Source organism: Pinus tabuliformis, chromosome 2_1 (genome assembly GCF_031772625.1).
Source record: "Pinus tabuliformis cultivar Carrire ecotype Pingquan chromosome 2_1, CPIR1, whole genome shotgun sequence".
NCBI classification, from domain to species: Eukaryota; Viridiplantae; Streptophyta; class Pinopsida; order Pinales; family Pinaceae; genus Pinus; species Pinus tabuliformis.
Genome location: NC_142299.1, coordinates 187,217,611 through 187,240,268, shown reverse-complemented (window position 1 = coordinate 187,240,268; position 22,658 = coordinate 187,217,611).

The window sequence follows — 22,658 nt, the reverse complement described above, 5'->3', positions numbered from 1 at the left end:
TAAACTAAAAACCCTAATTTGTAGAAAAATAGTTTTCTAAATAAAACCTATCAAAAGCATATACAAGGTCTTTATACCTCCAAGTTCCATTATCATGGTTATAGGAGTGTTTTAATATACCAAAAAAGACAAATAATGAATTTATTGCAAGTATGAGTGACTTTGGAAGGCTGGTTACAAACTACTACATGAGTCCCTATTTTGTTATAGAAGATAGTCTCGTGAGAAGGTAACCAATAGGAATGCAAGTTTTAGAAGAAAGGAAGCTATGGAGAAGTTATAAAATTATAAAAAAAACTTATTCGAAGCATCAAGAAAACTTGTTGCAAGTTTAACCTAGCACAACTCAAATATGTGTGTTTCTTGTAGCTGCAAAACATGTTACTTAATATGCATGAAAACAATGAACATTAAATAGTGAAAAAGAAATGTGTGATAACAAAGGAGATGAATCAAATGCAAAGTGTAAATGTTATTAACTACTACAATTATTATATCCAAGTACTCAAATCACCTACAAGAAAGGATTTCTCATGAAAACCTTCTAATTAACATGCATGAGTGCTAGAAACAAGTAATTTTGAGAAATGCTTTGCAAAAGTAAGGAGATGCATAATATGAACTAAAAATAGTACAAGAGGGTTCTGGAGCACCTAGGGTGGACCCTAACCCAAGGAAGCTCAAAACCCTTAGAATAAATCCAAACTAGGAGCTGAAGTAGGACACCACTTCCATTAACTGCAAAATTGCTTATAGATGTTGGTTTTGTTGGCGTGTTGGCATTGATGTCAACCTAGTACTCACGATATACTTATGCATGGCCTTGATGATTTTTTGAATGTAGGTCATTAGAATAATGTATTTTGGTGTTAAAGGGCCTTGACATTTTGATTGCAGAAGGCTTGAAGCAAAGGTTCCATATTTGGGTGAAGACCTTTTTTGTTTTCCTTAAATTAGAGTACATATGCAATTTAGAAGGGTCAAATCAGTGTTTGTAATGATGGCAACCCAAATTTCCAGTGGAAAAATGGCATTCACAACCTAAATTGGTTATGAAAAGCCAACGTCTATGTTTGTAGGTGGTAAAACAAATACCATAAGCTCCTATCAATGACTTAGCTCTTGGTTTAGCTGTTGGAGAATCAAAAGTGGCAGGTTATTATATTAATTTTCCTTAATCTTCATATTTGCTTATGAACTTAGTTAATATTCCTTAGTTCTTTAGTTATATCTTTTCATTAAACAAATATCAAGAAGATAAACAATAACAAAAAAGGATACATAAATTAGGCTCTTATCTAGGGAAAAATGCCCCCAAGGGGAAAACCTGGTAAACTCTTCTCTTCTTATAGAATCTACTTCAAAGGACACACAAAGACCCAAACCCTAGACCAAGTCCTCCTCCAAGTACCAAGTCATCCCTTCAACAAGTTCTTCTTTGATTCTACACCAACCAACATCAACCTGCAATTTCGACTTGTGAGCTTCAATACTGTAGCGCGACCTGCAATTTTTCTTCCTGCAACTTCAGTCCTTGTTGTTGTTACAAAAACCTTAGTTGAAATTCTTCTTGAGACTTTGTTAAAGCAATACAACTCCTCCCAAGGTCAAGATAGAGTATTCTTCTTTCCAGAAATAATATACTGCACTTCGTCTTACTAAAACATAGTCCTACAATTTTGGTCATTCTTAGAAGCTACAGAAACCCTAATCCTTCACATGTGTGAGCAAGATTGAGCCCAAAATCAAGATTTTAATCCTTAATTTCTTATTCTAGACGTTCGCTCTCTTCTTCTTTTGCTTCCCAGCTACAGATCGAACTTCCTTCTTAAGCTCGAACTTTTGAGTGAGTGAATTCCAAAGGAGGTCAAACTACTCCTTTATATAGCCTTTCCAAGGCGTCAAAATCCCTCCTTTAGGTAGACTTGAAGCTACCAAGGCTGATTTATACTTTTGGAGTTTCCAAGACTTTCTAGGCTTAAAATAAATTCTTTTTCCAATTACGTTTTTCCCGAAAGGGTTCTATAAACATGATGTTGACTCCTTTGACTCATGACAATAAATAATAAGACCTAAAAAACCATAGAAGAATGAAGAACATGCTTTTACCTAGAATACCATCAACAATGAGCACGAAACCCATGCTTTAATAATAATATATTTTTATTTTCTTCTTTTGTTTGTTACATATGATACATATTGAAATGAGTACAACATTTATGGAGATTGAAACTAGTTATATTTTCAGCACTCCCACTTAACTTGGGAGGTATTCATAATTGTACAACCAATACAACATCAGTCTCAAATTGAAGAGCTCCCATAAGAAGAGTTGAATTGATAAGCCCAACTAGTATTCATAATTGTACAGCCGATACAACATCATTCTCAAATTGAAGAGATCTCATAAGAAGAGTCGAATTGATAAGCCAAAAGATAAGCATCATTATTATAGCAACATTGTCCTTGAGGCCTAACTTGACAAGCTCTACTTTATTTGAGAGAATTATGCTAGGAGGCTTTACGGGTGATACCGTGCTACCTCTACAAGCGCATACCCCATCCAAATTTCTACAAGGTATGTCCTTCTAGGACTATTCTTATCTTGGATCTCCAATCTTAAGTCATCAAAGAATATTAGTCATCTCCGACCACTCTTCTCTTGGATACCTATCCTATTCTTAAAGAGTGTCAGTACCTTTCATTTCTTGGATTCTATATCCTCAAGGAAACCATAGATGCTTGTCCAATCCTCCACCATTCTCTTTTCATCACCTGAAGAAGAGAATGCACATATGATGTCCAACATCATCCCCTCTCAACCAAAGAGGATAACTCTACTTCTTCTTGTTCAGGGAATAGATCCTTGCTCCTATTTAAGGAGACTCCTTTACTCCCTCTCAAAAACAAAGGAGATTCCATACTTTCTTTCTATTTGGGAATTCAATGCCACAAGCCATATAGCTTATCTTTATAAGAGTATAAGCTACCAGTTCTACATAGCTTCTTGGCTCCCTGTTTTTGCATCTCATCGTATCTAGATTGCTTCCGTTTGAGGTATCATGGGGCGATTTTCTCTCACTCATCACTTTTCATCTTCGACATCATAGATGATGACATTACATTGAGCCTTTTCAAACTTCTGTTGGAAATAATACTGAGGGGGGGGTGAATCATTATTAGTTAAATCAATAACTTTTTCTTTTCATACTCTGATTTATATATGCTACTTTAATGAAGGTAACTTGCGTGTGCGCACAGCTGTATTTAAGGCAACCACCGTATATCTAGCAAACTTATGATTCACTTGATTCATCATATGTTGATCTTTAATCCGTGCATAAGTACTTCATTAACCATATAAATAGTAGCCATGTGCAATAATAATAGAACAAACCATCACACATAAGAAACACACATGAACACCAAGATTTAAGGTGGAAACCCAATGCGGGACAAAAACCACATGTTGTTGTCTTCTTTAAGTATAAGAAAAACATGTTTGCAATCTTGTATTGGTGTAGACTCATACTAGTACACAGGTACCCACCTGCAAAATGATACAACCTTCTCTTGTTCTCCAGCTTCTATTGGAAGGGAGCTACAACCCCCTAACTCTTATACTAGCCGATTTGTTTACTAGTACGTAGGCGCCGACCTACAGAAGGCTCCAACCTTCACTCGTTTTCTAGCTGCTACTAAAGGGAGCTCCAACCCCTTGGCTCTTGTACTGGCTGATATGTTTACTAGTACGTAGGTGTCGGCCTACAAAAGGCTATGAACTTCTTTCTTCCTCTAGGGACCACATTTCATAAATTTTCAAACTAGATACTCCTGGAACACAACACCACAATTTGAAGGCCTCGTTTCATCAAATTTTCATAATGGACCCATTAGCAACACTGAAGCTCAAAATCAATCACTGCTACAATACAACCAATCATTGAAATCCCATCATCACTGAAGCAAATCACAATCAATCAATCTGAAGATTCAGAACACTATCACCAAAACACAGTCACCATAACACAGAGCAAAACCTAGAATTCTGCATCAACAACCATAACCAACTGCAACTTCAAAAATCATATTTCATAATGTATACACTACTTTGATATGTCGAACTAGAGTGTATACACGCTTTTACCAAAGCGAACCAACGTACGGATCTGCAAATGATAACTTAAAACATCACAACTATTCCAGACTTCAGTCATACCCAGATCAGAACATTTACAGTGTAAATCACGCATTTGCATTCATATCTAGACAATCAATGATCAAACCATATAATAATAATTTATTTTAGGTCTCATGATCCTAATCCATCATTAGATCTCATCCCCCATCAACCGCTAAGGTTCATCCTTAGTTCAGATCAAGCAAAGCACCATAAACCCATAACATGCATATTTGCTTTTGATCTCACTCTTCATAAGATATTCATTACTTGCACACCTTGGCCTAATGATCTTCTCCTCCTTATATAGCTTTAGGCCCTTTGACAATACCTTGGACCAAAACCACTTAGGACCAATACCTTGGGCCAAATACCTAGGGTCAATACATTGGACCAAATACCTTGGACTCAAAATAACTTGGACCAAATAACTCAGACCAAAACCTTGGTTTTCCAATATGTACGCTCTTTTCCTCCTGTGGGAGTGCATATATACGTATATGCTCTTTTTGTTTTGTGTGTCAACGTGTATATGCTACTTTGACAAAGTGAACTAGCGTATACCTCTCTTTCTTAAATCTCTGGAGTTTGATCTGTAATCCTTTGTTGTTAACCTCTTGCACTATGAACTATCAACTGTGTGAGTTTCCATCAAGGACAACCCCTGTATCATAATGCCAACAACTTCAAGATGATCATAGCTTCATTATGAAAGTGATCTCCTTTGACCTTCAGGTTATCTTCTTGCACCGCTACTTTTCAATCCCAAGATTGACACATCTTGACTTCTCATTGCCAGGTACTAAATATTGAGCTTCCCTTAAATTCTTCATACATTTGAACTTGCCTCAACTGTCATAATGTATTTCTGCAACATTATTTTAGGTAGAAAAATAAAATGTTAACCAGATAACCAACACTAATAAAAATCAGACTTACCTCATCACGATGACCTTCTCATCCAAACATCAACATCCTTATGGTCCATCTCCACTTGAATCTTCCTTCATGCATCAAAGTTCCCAAGGATTGAACTTGATTACCAAGTTACAATTTTTTCTTCAAGAGATTATACTAGATGTTAATCATTGATGAGCCTCGGTATTGCAACAAGAATGCTACAACTCCCAAGGCTACCAACTTTAATTATCAACCCAGGTTTCATACAAAATTAAGAGGTATTGACACTATATTTGAATCATAAAATGCGTCCTTCCTTTTCTATCATTATGTAATGGAGCGCATGTAATGAAATCAAATCCTAAACTAATTACAGAAAATGAAATGCTCGAAATGGAAACCTTAACCTATTACAAGAAAGAAAGTAGAAGGAAAGAAACCTATTCTAATTGCAGAAAGTAAAGATCATGAACTAAATTTCAACCATTACATTTCAAATGTTTTAGATCCATTAACAAATTGCATTGGATGTGGCAATCAAGAAAATCATCATTGTATTACCGAATCCATAAATATGTCTATTAGCACAAATCACTGAAATGTTTTGCATGGGTAAAGAGGCAAATCGTAAGTGGTCTTTAGTCTTCCCTAATCATTAATTTAGAGCTTAGGGGTCTTGATTCAACCCTAAGGGGTAATAACCAATATTCTTGAGCAAAACTGGGAAAGTATATGCATTTTGGAAGGCTACTACAGGGTTTCGTGTAGTACTACTATAGGAAACAACATATTTTCTATAGGGAGTTATAATTCACCGAATGAACATCCAAATCAAATAAAAATTGAATGGGACACATTTTTTTATTGATTAGGATGCCGTAGGTCTCCATTCCAAGTAGAAGCACTCAAAAATACCTTTGATAACCCATGCTAAAAATGACAGAAAATTACTAGTCTAAAATCTAGAAATTCGAGAACTAGTGAGCTAGTAAATCTATCAAATGCCTAACCTAATCAAGTGAAAATTCAATGGGGTTATTTTTTTTATTAACTAGATTTTTTTTGTGATCTAATTCAAGTGAAATCAACTCAATTGAATCTCATTAGCATTCTCTTAAAAATAGCAGAAGTTTACTGTTATTTGCCACAAAAGAGTTCCAAAAATGTAGATTTGGGAATCAGCAAACTAATCCAAGTAGCTCAATGATTACTATGACTTTCCAAAGTTGTTACAAGGATGAAATGATGGTTTTGATCCTGCAAAATAACTTACTTCAACCATTTAACCCAATCCTACAACAAGAAATCATTAATACTAAATGCAGAAATAGAAAGAAACAAGAGGAATAATAACGTCCATCGAGCTTATGAAGGTTGGGTTGAGAATAGATATTGTGAATACCCGATGGGCCTATGAATATCGATTTCAGTGTGAATTATCCATCTTCAATCAATTCCTCAAGCCCACATTATAACATTAGCTTATATAATGATTGGATTTAGTTTAACATTCATTATTGGCAGTCAAAGGTTTGGGTCTGTAGGCCATGTAGTTTGGGAGTCAACGAGATTTAGAATATGAGGTTTGAGATTGTGAGTTTCAAACTCACCGGAGCCTCACCCATAATAGAGATTGGATCATCGAACCAATGGTGCTTCTCATTGGAGTTTGGTTGGAATTTTAACTTGTGTTCATGGCCAAGGTAGTGGTCTATAGCACCGAACAAAATTAGAAGCACCAAGAAAGCATGAAGCTCTAGCTATGGTCCTAAGAGAAACATGAAGGATGATTAACCAAAAAAATTCCCATTTACTAGAAAAATAACAATAGATAAGGGGTTCATAAGCATTGTATATTGTATCAAAGTGGTATCATAACTTTAAGCTCTCTAGAAGCCTGCAATCGATAAACAGAATTTGAAGGATTATTGAAGTAGTTGTTGCAAGTATGCTTCCTGAAAGATGAGGCCAAGAAAGGAGCAAGATGTACAAGGATTTTAGGTTAGAAATGAGGTGTATCTAGTCAATACTGGAGGCCATGGAAACATTTTAGAGATAATAACTTAATGGGGAAGACAGCTATGAGAGTGAGGACATGAGTTATGAAGAAGAGATGGAAGAATCTCTAGGAAAGGAGCAACTAGAGGAACAAATGATAAACATGGTTACCAAGGTCGGGTCTAGACCGAACATGGAGTTTCCATTGTATGATGGCAACCTATATGTGCAGGAGTTGTTTGATTAGATCAACACACTAAATAAGCACTTATATTATAAGGATGTCAAGGAGGACCAGAAGGTGAAGTATGTAATTAACATATTAAGAGGATAAACAACACTATGGTGGGATGAATTGCAGGAAGATAAGAGAAGAAAAGGGACAGAATGGTGGTCAAGCTTAAGAGCAAGTTCATGCCCAAACCAACTAAATTTGTTTAGGAAGCTACAAAATTTGAGGTATAAGTCCATGAAAATAAAGGAGTGCATAGAGGAATTCTATAGGTTAAATATTAGAGCAGGCTACATAGAGGAAGATTTGGAGAAGGTGGAGAAGTATATAAATGGATTGAGGCATGAGATCCAAGATGAAATTTCTATCTTTCCTTTGAAGGCTGTGGAGGATGCCTATGAGGTAGTACCGAGAGAAAAGAAGAAATTGGCTAGAAAACAAGGCCAAAAGAGTAGAGGAAGGATTATGGCAAGAGGGAAAGGATCCCCCAATAGGGGAAGATTCCCTAGTCCAAGAGAGTAAGTCGGGATCTCTAGCATTCAATCTTCTAGAGGAAGAGATTCAAGGGGAAGAAAAATTTTCCCAAGTGGCAAGGGTAGAGAAAGAGAAGTCAAGTGTTATATATGTGGGAAAACATGACATATGTCATGGAACTATCTTGAGAATAAATCGGTCAATCAAAGAGGAGCACATGTTGTAAAAGTTAAAGATGAGACAACCAAGACATAAATAAAAGAGGAGACTCCTAAGTTGGTTGAATCTCTAATGCTGAAGAGTATTTTAATTAAAGCAAAAAAGGAGAAGTAAGAACCATCACAAAAACAATGAAGGAACCTATTTAGGATAGTATCCAAGTCCAAAGGAAATGTTGTAAGGTGATCATAGAGAATGGTAGTAATGATGATTTGGTCTTTACTAAGATGGTGAAGAAGATAGGATTACAAAGGATGGCACATCCTAATCCTTATCGAGTGTCCTGGATGCAAAAGGTACATCAGATATTGGTGAGTGAACAAAGAAAAATAAAGCTCCATGTTGGAAACTACAAGGATGAGATTTTGTGTGACATCTTGCCTATGGATGTTTTCCACCTCTTATTAGGGAGGCTTTAGAAATATGATAGGGGATTTGTTCATGATGGAAGAAGAAACAATTACTCTTTCGAAAATGTCAACTATAGGCACTTGTTATTGCCCCTAGAGGATAAAGGAGTCAAGAAGGAAGTAGGCCCAAGTGTGTTGATGATGATGAGGAAGGAGTTGCTGCAAGAAGTCAAGAGGAAAGAAGAGGTATAATTTTTTTTAATTAGTAAGCCTAAAATTGTCCTTACACACAAAATTTCGAATGAGTTTCTTATAGAAATTCAATCATTATTAGATGAGTTTGTTGATGTCATAATTGATGAGTTTCCAAATTCCTTAACACTTGTAAGGAGCATCATCCATTACATATATTTGATTCTAGGAGACAATGTACCTGATAAGGTAGCTAATAGGATGACACCTAGGGAAAATGAATAAATTAGAAAGAAAGTACAATAATTTTTGGACAAATGATTGATTGGAGAAAGTTTGAGCCCTTGTGTTGTGCTAGAAGTTTTGAGTCCAAAGATAGATGGAGGCTATAGAATGTGTACTGATTTTAGAGCTATCAACAAGGTAACAATCAAGTATATACTCTCCCCTACCTCGTATGGATGATATAATAAATTGTTTGAGTGGTGCAATAATTTTTCAAAAATAGACTTAAAGACTGGGCATTATCAAATGAGGATGAGAGAAGGAGACGTGTGGAAAACTACCTTCAAAACCAATGATGGTTTGCATGAATGGTTTGTTATGCCTTTTGGATTAACCAATCCATCCAGTACCTTCATCAGGCTCATGAATGAGGTCCTCAAATATTTATTGGAAAAATTGTAATTTTTTATTTAGATAATATCCTCATGTACAAAAAAAACAAGGAAGAACACATCATATTTTTAAATCTATTGTTGAGGAAACTACAACAAGATTTTTTTTAAATAAATCTAAAAAAAGTGTTTTGAATAAGTTTATTTGGTGTTTGTAGTTTCTTCTGAGGCATTGAAAACAGACCCAAAGAAGGTAAAATACATTAAAGATTGGCCTTCTCCAACAATTATGCATGAGGTGAGGAGCTTTCGTGGACTGGAAATTTTTTACAGAAAATGTATTTGGAATTTTAGACATATTTTTGCACTGATAGTGGAGACCATTGAAAGGGAAAAACAACCTTTTAAATGGATAGCCAAAATTAAGAAGCATTCAAATTTTTGAAGAAAAAAATAACAGAGAAACCAATTCTAATATTTCCTGATTTTCGAATACCTTTTCAGGTGAAGCATGATGTCAATAGAATGGCCATTGGTGTTTTTCTTAGTCAAGATGACATACCCATTGCCTATTTCAGTGAAATTTGAATGAGACCAAGTAGAAATATTCTACCTATGATAAGGAGTTTTATGTGATTATTGAGTCTATAAAGAAGTGGAGGAATTGCCTTATTCCCAAAGAGTTTATTTTGTACATTGATAATCCGACATTACAATTCATAACACGTCAGGACAAGCTAAATTAGAGATATTCCAAAAGAGTCGAATACATACAAAAATTTTCTTTTCATTTGAAATATATCAGTGGCAATACTAACAAAGTATTCGATGGTTTAAGCAGGAGATGTTTGGTTTTGTAGGAACTTCAAGTTACCACTTTGGGGTATGAACACCTCTAAGAAATATACAAGGAAGATTCAAAATTCAAGGAAATTTATGAGGCTTGTGAAAACCCCATAATCAGGGATTGAAGCCCTTGGCTTGAGTACAATATGATCTAGGAAGCATTGTTTTTCAAGGGAAGAAAATTATGCATTCCAAAGGGATCGATGATAGGAAATTTGTTGAAGTAGAAGTGCAGTGGAGGGTTGGATGGTCACTTTTTCCCTGATAAGACATATGCACAATTGAGTTTGTTTTATTACTAGCTAGGTATGAGGACTAATGTCAAAAAGTTGAGGAAAAATGTAAAATTTGTCAATATGCTAAAGAAAAATAATATAATGTTGGATTATTCTAGCCACTTGTTATACCAAGAAGGCCATGGGAAACCATTAATATGGAGTTTTATCTAGGCTTTCCAAAAGCTCAAAGGAAAAATGACTCATTTTTTGTAGTAGTGGAAAAATTTTACAAGATGGCACACTTTATTCCCAGTTCAAAAACAAATTATGCCACTCACATTGCTATTTTATTTTTTATATAAGAGTATAGTCTCAAGCCGAGACATAAAATTTGTTGGACACTTTTGGATGACTTTATGGAAGAAGCTTGGAACAAACCTAGCATACATCTCAACCTATCATCCCCAAATAGATGGGAAGCCTGAAGTCGCCAATAGAAGCTTAGGAAATTTGTTGAAATGTTTGGTCAATTAGCACAACAAACAATAGGATCAGGTTGTCCCGCAGGTTGAGTTTTCCTATAATGGTTCTCCTAATAAGAGTATATGAAAATGTCCTTTTCAAATTTTGTATGAAGTGCACTCCTGAGGCATTTCTGAACTAAAAAAATGGGGAAAGACAAAATTCAGAGTGTTGATGCAAAAAAAATCACTACATCCATGCAAATGTACATGAACAGGTCTTGGGGAAACTATAAGAAAGCAACCATAAATACAAGCAGAGAGATAACTTTTATATACGGATAGCTTTTACTTTTCATTATGCAAGTATATGTATAAATAGAAATCTCGCGTCCGGTCATGAAACAGAGACATATATAGCTTGAATAGAAACACTGGAACTTTTATGTTTTTGGATGGCATACAATGCAGATAGGTGGCCAACAAACTTGATTTCCCCCTAGGCAAGTTGATGCCACCTAGCCAATCTATGTGATGTAAATTTGCTTATAAATAAATAGAAAAAGAAAGAAAAACCAAGCTTAACAAAAAAATAATAATTAGGAAAAATAATCTTCTGAAAACATAAACCTTAAATGACTTATTTGTCTCTTTTAAATTGTTTAATAATATTTAAATTTGATATATCTTGTAAAGCCAATGGACTACTTACAAAAGAAACTAAACATACAAATAATTTACCTCATAAAAGAAAAAGTGGCTTTTACATTCAATATTTTAAGTTGTTTAATAATACTTAAATTTGATATTATACTTCACGATTAATCATAAAAAGAAAAAGGTTGTTGTACTTTTAATATTCTAAATTATGTAATATATTTAAATTTGTTTAAGGTCACTGGATGACTAATTACAAAAGAAATTAGATATAAAATTACCTTCATAAAAGGAAAAAAATAATTTATTAATTTATTGAGCCTAGAATTAGGCTTATTCCAATAATGATAATTACAAAAGAAATTAGATATAAAATTACCTTCATAAAAGGAAGAAGATAATTTATTGAGCATAGGATTAGGCTTATTCCAATAATGATAAATTCTATTTCTATTGAGAACAAACATAGGATATTAAATAAAAAATAATTCAATGGATTTTTAAAATTTTTAATAAATATTTTATTTTAATAATTTAGATTTACTCAAGGAAGAAGGTTAAAAGGAAAAAGGAAAAAATTAATGCGTGATAATTAAAAACATAAAAATAATGGTTAAGGATAATGATCAAAATAATAATAGTAAATATGTATATTATTATATTTAAAGTTAAATTTTGACATTTGAATCGATATTTGATGATTTTTTTAATGTAATAAAAAATATGAAATAGTATAATCAAAATACAAGTTAGGTTTCTTTTCTTTATATAAATTGAGTGCTTTATGGGTTTATCATCTTTATTTTTTAAAACATGTAATTTGTTACATTGAATATTAGTATCTTATTTGTGTACCTTTTGTTTTGGTTTTCCACGGTCCCTGATATTTCTTCTAACTATTGGAATCATTTGAAATAACCTGGTTGGCTCTAATACCAATTGTTAAAAACGAGTACAATACTGAGAACAAGGGAGAATTAGTATTGTAGGAATTTTAAAACTTTCTTTCACTCGTAAAGAATAATAGAACACCAATAAACAATTACAATTCATATGAGCATCACAATAATCAACAAAAGAAGTACAAATAGCACACATAGATTATTCAAACGTTTTTTCATTACTTTCGCAAAGGCAAGATTCTACTTGCTATTACAAATTTCTCTTGTTGCAGCCAGAAGGAAGCTACTACTCCCTAATTTATCATCTACTACTGAAAGGAGCAACTACCCATAGTTTATCAGCTACCAATGAAAGGAGCTACAACCCTTGATTTTTTATCAGCCACTACTAGAAGGATCTATAACCCCTAATATGCAAGATGCCACTAGCTTGACCTCCTTGATGAATCTTTCTTACTATTTTCAAACTCAAATCATGAAGGTCGCTCTCTTACATAAAACAAATAATTTATCACATAAATTATTCACCCCAAACACCATAAAATCATCTTCAGCAACCATTGATCACTAATCAATCTACCATATGCACAAACAATGTCAATCCATGAAAAACTCTTCAACACACTATCTTGCAAATGCGATTATGATTATACAGAAATTGATCTAAAATTTTTAGTTTTAGAACTTTTAGTTAAGTTCAAATTTATATCATGCATAAATCATTATTTTCAAAGCATCTAGCACTTATGTTAAGTTTTCTTAATGTAGTCTTGAATTCTTCAAACTCTGCACTATTGTCCTTGTAGGAAAAACTAAGCTTGACAATAGAAATTTGCAATTTTGGAAAAATAATTAGGATTTATCTATGACTTTCCAAATTTGGTTGATTCCAAATTTAGCCAAAACTACTAAAGTTTCCTCTAAATATTCCCATGCCACTATTTGAGTTGCCAACTCATTCATGGTTGGTTTACAGAGGTTTAACTCATTATTAGTTTGGTGATAAGCCACCAAATATGGTGGCAAAAACCAAATTTCAGAGTTTTCGACATGTTTATGCCTAATATGCTCATAGACACTTTGTTTATCCCCATAGAGCTTTAATCATGACCATGGAACAATCGAGTGCTAACACAAAAGCCTCTGCATATAATCTTTGTTGGGCCCCTCTACACTATAGCCTTGAGGGCTTAACCAACACTACAAACCTTTCGCATCCTCGATCTTAACACACAAACAAATCCAAGTCCTGGAACTTTAACCTTCGCCCCTCCCCTGTCTATTTATCAATGGTGTGCCTTTCAAATATTTCAGGGTCTATCCTCTAGGCATATGTGTCTCTATGGGACAACCACCTTGCCACTTGCGCCCTTATCACTGGTCTTTTGCTTACATAACATATTCCACCTATGATCCATCATGTCTAGGCACTTCGTCAACCTAGAGAAACACTATGTCTCTCTCTCAGAACTTCCAAGGTCCAAGATTATGTGTCCCGATGGGGCCTATGCCACACACCTGGATCAGTCACCTAATAGTAGGGGTGAGTTTTCTTTCCCTGTGTAATCCTCCATGTCCCGGAGCAATTTCCCTAGATGTTTAAGCATGTGTGCCTTTCAAATCTTTCGCGGTTATACCTCTGGGGTGAGTTTTCTACCAACTTTTTTCCACCTCTGTAGAGGTGTCATGTGTCACTCATTCTTGGCCCACTTGGGTACCTAAAAATGTCAAATATGCATGCCATGCGTCACACCCTCATTGGTGCCACATCATTTTGACATCATAATGCTACAGTGCTTGATTCGTGGCTGCACGTCACTCTTGTTGGCCAATGAAATTATGCCATGTTTATTTTTTCAATTCGTCCACATTTTCTACTTGTACGACAAAAGAGGGGTCCCGTGCCTTAGTTTTTGGATGAATTTCTTTAATAAAAAATTTAAGGGTCTTGGGTCAATTCACCTTGTTGCGACCTTCCTCACTTCCTCCTGACACCACGTAATCCTGGCTCCCTTAGCCATGATTTTTTCCCTTGTACATGCTCTTGGATTTTCCAAGGTTAGTTGTCTCGTGGGGTCCCCCACATTGCAAACTTCTGCCAATCATCATTTTTTCCCCTTGTTGACATCCTCTACCACGTTCTCCTAGCTCCCTGTCACCCTGGACCTTGAAGCCTCCATTGTATTTAGATATTCTAGGGTTGAACTTCATGATGTGGTTGTGGGGACCTCCCTGCATTAAAAAATTCTACCAATCACTTCTTTCTCCTCTACTATGTTGTCCTACGATATCACCTAGCCATGTACTCTTGATGCTTTGTCATCCTAGGAGTTTCACCTTGAGTTTTTCTTTGTAACTTCTAGGGAACATCTATTGGGGTGATCTATCCCTCCTAAGCTTTAATTGGTCTATGTGGTCCATATGCATGCTTACATGGATTCCACTAGTATGTTGATTGTGTTGTGGGATCTTTGGCCCTGACCAACTTTGAATTCCACCCTCCAAAATTTGACCAACAAAAAGTTTCGATCAAGGAGGTCTTTTTCAGACTTCCATATATCATTGGAAACCTCTTTCCGAGCTCTATCCATATGAGTGTTTTCCAAGTGTTGCTGATATTTTCTTCTAAATTGGAATTGACTCCAAAGTCTCTTCTTCTTAACCATTCTTCTTACAACCACTCATGTCTTTGTCATCAACCTACTGGCATTGATCTTTCCATAAAAAATAACCTATATTTAACAAAGTGATGGCCTCAGTATTGCAACAACAATGCTACAACTCCCAAGGGTTTAAACTTTAATTGTCAACCTAGGGTTTGTACAAAATTAAGAGGGGGCAGGACTATATATGCAACATGAACTTTCTCTTCCTCTTGTTCATTTTTAAATAGGTGGAAATACTGAAACGAAAGCTTGATATACAAAGACCAAGTTGACTAATCTATGCTACAAGAAAATTTCAATTGCAGGAAATAACTTGTTGAAAGGAAAATGGCGCGTAAACCTAGGCTACTTGCAATAAAGGAAGGAACACTTGCACACTTCTACACTATATACAATGAAATGAAGCACACTTGCACACCTCTATGCTATCTTGCAAGGGAAGGAAAACACAATACTGAAATGAATGCATGTAAATTGAAAACCCTAATTTTCAAAAAAAATTAGTTTTCTAAATCAAACCAATCAAAAGCATATACAAGGTATTAATACCTCAAAGTTCCATTATCATAGTTATAGGAGTGTTGTAATATACCAAAGAAGACAAATAATGAATTTATTACAAATATGAGTGACTTTGAAAGGCTGCTTACAAACTAGTACATGAGTCCCTATTTTGTTATAGGAGATAGTCTAGTGAGTAGTTAACCAAGCAAAATGCAAATTATAGAAGTAAGGAAGCTATGGAGAAGTTAGAAAATTATAAAATAAACCTATTCGAAGCATCAAGAAAACTTAACCTAGCAAAACTCAAATTTGTGTGTTTCTTGTAGCTACAAAATATGTTACATAGTGTGCAGGAAAACATGTGCAAGAAAACAATGAACAATAAATAGTGAACAACAAATGTGTGATAGCAAAGGAGATGAATCAAATGCAAAGTGGAAATTTTATTAACTACTGCAATTATTATAACCAAGTACTCAAATAACCTACAGGAAAGGATTTCTCATGAAAACCTTCTAATTAACATGCATGAGTGCTAGAAACAAGTAATTTTAAGAAATGGCTTACAAAAGTAAGTAGATGCATACTATGAACTCAAAATAGTACACGAGGGATCTAGAGAACCTAGGGTGGGCCCTAACCCAAGGAAGCTCAAAACCCTTAGAAGAAATCCAAACTAGGAGCTGAAATAAGACACCACTTCTATTAATTGCAAAATTGCTTATAAATATTGGTATTGTTGGCATGTTGTCATTGATGTCAACCTAGTAGTCATGATATACTTATGCATGGCTCTGATGAGTTGTTGAATGTAGGTCATTAGAATGATGTATTTTGGTGTTAAAGGGCTTTGACATGTTGATTGCAGAAGGCTTGAGGCAATGGTTCCAGATTTGGGTGAAGACCTTTTTTGTTTTCCTTAAATTAGAGTACATATGCCATTTAGAAGGGTCAAATCAGTGTTTGTGATGATGGCAACCCAAATTTCCAGTGGCAAAAAGGCATCCACAACCCAAATTGATTATGCAAAACCAACGTCTGTGTTTTTAGGTGGTAAAACAAATACCAAAGGCTCCTATCAATGACTTAGCATTCGGTTTCACTGTTGGAAAATTCAAAGTGGCAGGTTTTTTTTTTTTTTTTTTTTTTTTTTTTTTTTTTTTTTTTTCCGAAGGTGGCAAAACCTATCAAACTCAGGTGTCAAATCAACAGTGAGGACAGCCATCTCTGGCTGCTATCCGCGAATGTTGGTTTGACTCATCACTGTTATCAAGGAAAACCACGCCACCTGTAATAACCCGCTGGTGGTCCGTAAGGGAGCAGGCTTTCACTCCTGCCAGATGCCTCTGGGTCTTGGGCCGTTAACCTGTTTCCTTACGTCCGAGGAAGACGAGCTCTTAGCCAAGCAGAAGCAGTTTTACGGCATACTCCAGGCCGATCAAAGTGGCAGGTTATTATATCAGTTTTCCTTAATCTTAATATTTGCTTGTGAACTTAGTTAATCTTCCTTGGTTCTTTAGTTAGATATTTTCATCAAACAAATATCAAGAATATAAACAACAACAACAACAAAGGATGTGTAAATTAGGCTCTTAGCTAGGGAGAAATGCCCCCAAGGGGAAAACCTAGTAAACTCTTCTCTTTGTTGTGCCAGTTTAATCACTGTTAATTAACTGAACACAACCATTTAATTGTCAACCAATGTAGTTTTGTTTATTTCAAAGGTGCCTGCACTATCTGTTTTGATACATAACAACCAAGGATAGACATAAAGAAATAAAAGAAATGTCGTTGAACAACACTCATGTAGAAATCAAAAAACATTCTACGGGAATGAAATCACACTTCATGTTTTACCAAGAATGGGCACTCCACACACAATATCAATGACTGAACCAACTAATCAATTATTACAACTTAATCAATATTGTATAATAACATACCATAAATATGAAAAACATAAGTAATATTCTCTATGAATTATACATCGATAGCAATAACTTCACACTTACGAGAAATAAATAATTAATCTACTGCTACAACTACTACTGCAATCCTGCTAGAGAGGAGGGCCCTTCCTCCCTAGTAGGGCGCAGGGATGAAATAAGAACTAGTTAGGAATTCAACACAGAATCTGTAAAAGCATCATCAACAATGTTCTTGTATTAAAATAGTTGTGAATTACATAATCAAAATGATGGTACTATCTCGTGTTGCATGTTCCCTTCATGGAACCGAATCCTTTTATAAAGTTTACATGCCCAAAATAGGGAACAGATCAGTGATGAGAATCTTATGATTCTCATGTTGATCGATATTAAAAGAAAATAGAAATTGTTACAATTGGTTTCTAAATACAATGCCTATTCAAGTTACATCATTTTCTAAAATCACAACCACCTAGATTCTTTAACCGCCCACAGGTAATTCATGCTTCTCGATAGTTGTCTCATGGAATAGTACCCACGATCTTTAACAATTGTGGTGTAACACCATCTCACAGTATAACAACAATGATCTGTAACAACAAATCCTCAAAACATATTTGTGAATTAACATCACAATTGTCCATCCTTTGGCCTTGAATTCATGGGCAACACCTGAAAGAAAAAGAGTCAGAGAACATCTCCCACACTTACCCTGGTTAGCCATCAAAAATATCACTTAATTCATATTTAACGAAAATGGAAAAATAATATGTCACATTAAGAGTTTCTCCTTATAACCAGGAAAAGTGATAATTAGGACATCAAGCTCATGGGTTCAAAGGTAAAATGGTCAAAAATGGGGGAAAGAGGTATTTAAAATATGCCCAAAAGCTACACCCAACACTCTTTTTATAGAATCTGCTTCAAATAAGAAACAAATACCCAAATCCTATACCATGTCCTCCCCCAGTACCAAGTCATCCCTTCAATATGTTCTTCTTTGATTCTACACCAACCAACATCAACCTGCAATTTCAACCTGCTAGCTTCAATATTGTAGCTCAACCTGCAATTTTTCTTCTTGCAACTTTAGTCCCTGTTGTTGTTATAGAAACCCTAGTTCAGCTTCTTCTTAAGACTTTCTTAAAGCAATACAACTCCTACCAAGGTCAAGATAGAGTATTTTTTTCTAGCAACAAGATACTTCTCTTTGTCTTACTGAAAAATGGTCTTGCAATTTTGACCCTTCTTGGAAGCTACATAAACCCTAATCATTCACACGTGTGAGAGAGATTGAGCTCAAAAACAAGATTTTCATCCTTCATTTCTTCTTCTAGACCTTTGCTCTCTTCTTCTTATGCTTCCCAGCTACAGATCGAACTTTCTTCTTAAGATCAAACTTGTGAGTGAGTAAATGCCAAATGAGATCGAACTACTCCTTTATATAGCCTTTCCAAGGGGTTGAATTCCCTCCTTGAGGCTGACTTGAAGTTACCAAGGCCGATTTATACTTTTGGAGTTTCTAAGACTTTCTAGACTTAAAATAAATTCTTTTTCCAATTACATTTTTCCTAGAAGGGTTTTATAAACATGATGTTGAATCCTTTGGCTCATGACAATAAATCATAAGAGCTAAAATACCCTAGAAGTATGAAGAACATGCTTTTACCTAGAATACCATCAACAATGAGCATGAAACCCATGCTTTAGTAACAATAAATTTTTATTTTACTCTTTTTTTTTGTTACATAGGATACATATTGAAATGAGTACAAAAATTATGAAGAACGAAACTAGTTATATTTTAAACACTCCCTCTTAACTTGGGAGGTATTCATAATTGTTCGACCGATACAACATCATTCTAAAATTTAAGAGCTCTCATAAGAAGAGTCAAATTTATGAGCCAAAATAGTATTCATAATTGTACAACCGATACAACATCATTCTCAAATTGAAGAGCTCTTACAAGAAGAGTAGAATTGATAAGCCAAACTATAAGCATCATTATTATAGCAGCATTGTCCTTGAGGCCTAACTTGACAAGATATACTTTATTTGAGAGCATTATGCTGGGAGACTTTATGGGTGATATTGTGCTACCTCTACAAGCACATACCCCATCCATATTTCTACAAGGTATATCCTTCTAGGACTATTCTTATCTTGGATCTCCAATCTTAAGTCCTCAAAGAATATCAGTCCTCTTCGACCACTCTTCTCTTGGATACCTATCCTATCCTTAAAGATTGTCAATACCTTTCCTTTCTTTGATTCTATATCCTCAAGGAAACTATAGATTCTTATCCAATCCTTCGCCATTCTATTTTCATCACCTGAAGAAGAGAATGCACATGTGATTTCCAACATCACCCCCTCTCAACCAAAAAGGATAACCCTATTTCCTCTTGTTCAGGGAATAGATCCTTGCTCCTATTTAAGGATACTCCTTTAATCCCTCTCAAAACCAAAGGAGATTCCATACTTCCTTTATATTTGGGAATTCAACGCCACAAGCCTTATAGCTTGTCTTTACAAGAGTATAAGCTACCAATCTTACATAACTTCCTTGCTCCCTCTTTTCACATCTCATTGTATCTAAATTTCTTCCTTTTGAGGTATCATGGAGCCATCTTCTCTCGCTCATCACTTTTCATCTTTGACATCATAGATGAAGGCATTAACTTGAGCCTTTTCAAACTTCAAGATGATCATAGCTTCATTATGAAAGTGATCTCCTTTGACCTTCAAGTTATCTTCTTGCACTACTACTTTTCAATCCCAAGATGGACACATCTTGACTTCTTGTTTCCATGTACCAGATATTGAGCTTCCCTTAAAATTCTTCATACAATTGAACTTGCCTCAAGTGTCATCATGTATTTCTACAACATTCTTTTAGGTAGAAAAATAATATGTTAACCAGATAACCAACACTAATAAAAATCAAAGTTACCTCATCATGATGATCTTCTCATCCAGACATCAACATCCTTATGGTCCATCTACACTTGAATATTCCTTCATGCATCAAAGTGCCCAAGGATCGCACTTGATTACCAAGTTACAACTTTTTCTTCTAGGGATTATACTAGATGTTAATCATTATCTTATATATTCTAGAGAAAGTATTAATCCTTTAAGTAATTCAAATTCTTCCTTTTAAACATCATACAAGCATACTAAGCATGTTACAAGATTATACACATATGAATCTTAACTAAGAGTCACTTCCAATGTGTATCCTTATGCCTTTTATTCCATAATCTAGCTATATGTATCTTTGCAAATTGACCCATTGCATTCCTTCATCCCTTAACTAGTATTGTTTCCACTACATGGAATGTATCCTAACCTTTTCATCATTATTTTCCCAAGAACTTCGCAAAATTGTTGGCTTGAGGGGGCCTGACCCAGGTTCGGAGTTAATTAGCCAAAAAAATCCCTACACTACTGGCCCTTTCATCATTAGCCCACAGAGCACCGACTGAGGTCTCACTCGAAGTAGTATGGGGGGATGCTGGAACCAAGTTTCTGCACCCTTGAAATGTCTGAGGGGTCGATTTAGTCCACCTGTGTATATCTTCGTGCGGGTCACTTTGCACACTATCTTAACCTGTGATGCCTTCGCGATCTATTATAATTGCCTTCGCGCATCCCTACCCAGGGGCTGAGGTGCTTTTGCGTTGCTAAGGCAACGATCTGCGCTATTTCCCCAAGTTACACCACGGATCTTACTTATCTTCTTATAACTGTTAGTTAAATTCGCGTAAATAGATATTTTAGCTTATATTCACTTAATCAATACAATCATATAAGTTCGCGCATCATAGAAGCAATGAAATTTCAATTTATACCTAATATATTCAATGTACAAAACTGGAAAAAGATACACATAAATGATATGAAACTTCTCTTTATTACTTCTCCAATGGATACAGACTCGACTCGCCCTGCACACTTAGCTCCGGACTAATAGGCTTCTGTGCACTCAGCTGCAGAGCCTTCTCCTACTCTATGACCCAAGACTCGACTCTACACTTAGATAAGGCTCATCCATCTATTACTTCATGACTCTACTTCTCTTCTTTACAACTTAGAGCCTCACTCTATTTATACAATCCCATGGTCCGCAGACCATGGGTAGATCTCTAAAGCCAACATTACATTACACAAATGATGGCGGAAAACCATATGACTCATGTACAAACTTCACGCTCCACACCCACAAAACGTAGAGTCTTTACATCGGATTTACATATTTTGACCAAAATCTAGGCTTTTAGCGCCAAAACTTCCCTTGGGGGATCTCACGCCCAACAGGCCCCCAACACAAACATCGTGACTCGACCTCGAGTCACTCTGTCAGTGTGGAGATCTTTGTGTGGAAACCTCCCAACTCTACCTGAACTGCCGCAAGGTCGGAAACGCACTAAGCAACTACCTGTTGTACCTCTTGGATGAGTTGTTCATAGATCACAATACCTGAACTGCTTCCCTGCATCTTCTCCTACGTTCCCTGCATTTGCACGAGCTTGGCTTCAATCGAGGTTGTAATGATGAATGCCTCATCGACCCAAGGTTGTACGCGCGCCTTCAAAATCGTTTTCTTATGGCACGATGCGTCTACCTGCTCCTTGAGGGCTTCTACCTGTTGCATCTACGCGAGCCTCTGTGTAAGGGCCACTATCTGCGCGGTCCCTTTTATATCATCATATCTTTGCTGCAACTCACGTGCCTCTGTTTCTAAGCACTGTATGTTCGGGTCCTCCTGCAAAGTGTTGAGGACCTCGAACGACTCTTCCAAAAGTTTGGTGTAGTCCTTCACTGCACTACTGATCTCCTCTGTTCCCGTTGTGATGGCGTTGGCATGCTATTCCCTCACCTTTGGTGGAGTTGAAGGTTGTACCTTCAACTGCAGCTCAGCTATCTGAAGGTTCAGCTCCAGCTGAACCTTAGCCATTTCTTCTTGCACCTCGCGCACCCCTGCTGCTAACCTTCGGATGCGCACCTTTGTTGGTGCCTCTGTTGGGATGGCCAACTCAGGGACCATCTGGCAGGCCTCTTCAACCACCTGCACTAGCTGCCTATTCTGTGTTACGACCTCATCGTGCTGTAGGCTTAGTTGTTCCATGTTAATTCGTTATTCACTCAACACCTGTAGCACGTGACCCTCCCTAGCCCGTAGTTCTGCAATTACTCTGTCCTGCAGAACATAGAGCGTCTCCTCAGGGAGCGCAGCCATGTTGATCCACACTCCTTTTAGTGCATTGACCATAGGCCCTCCGGTAGCACTATAGTATTAGTTCTGCAG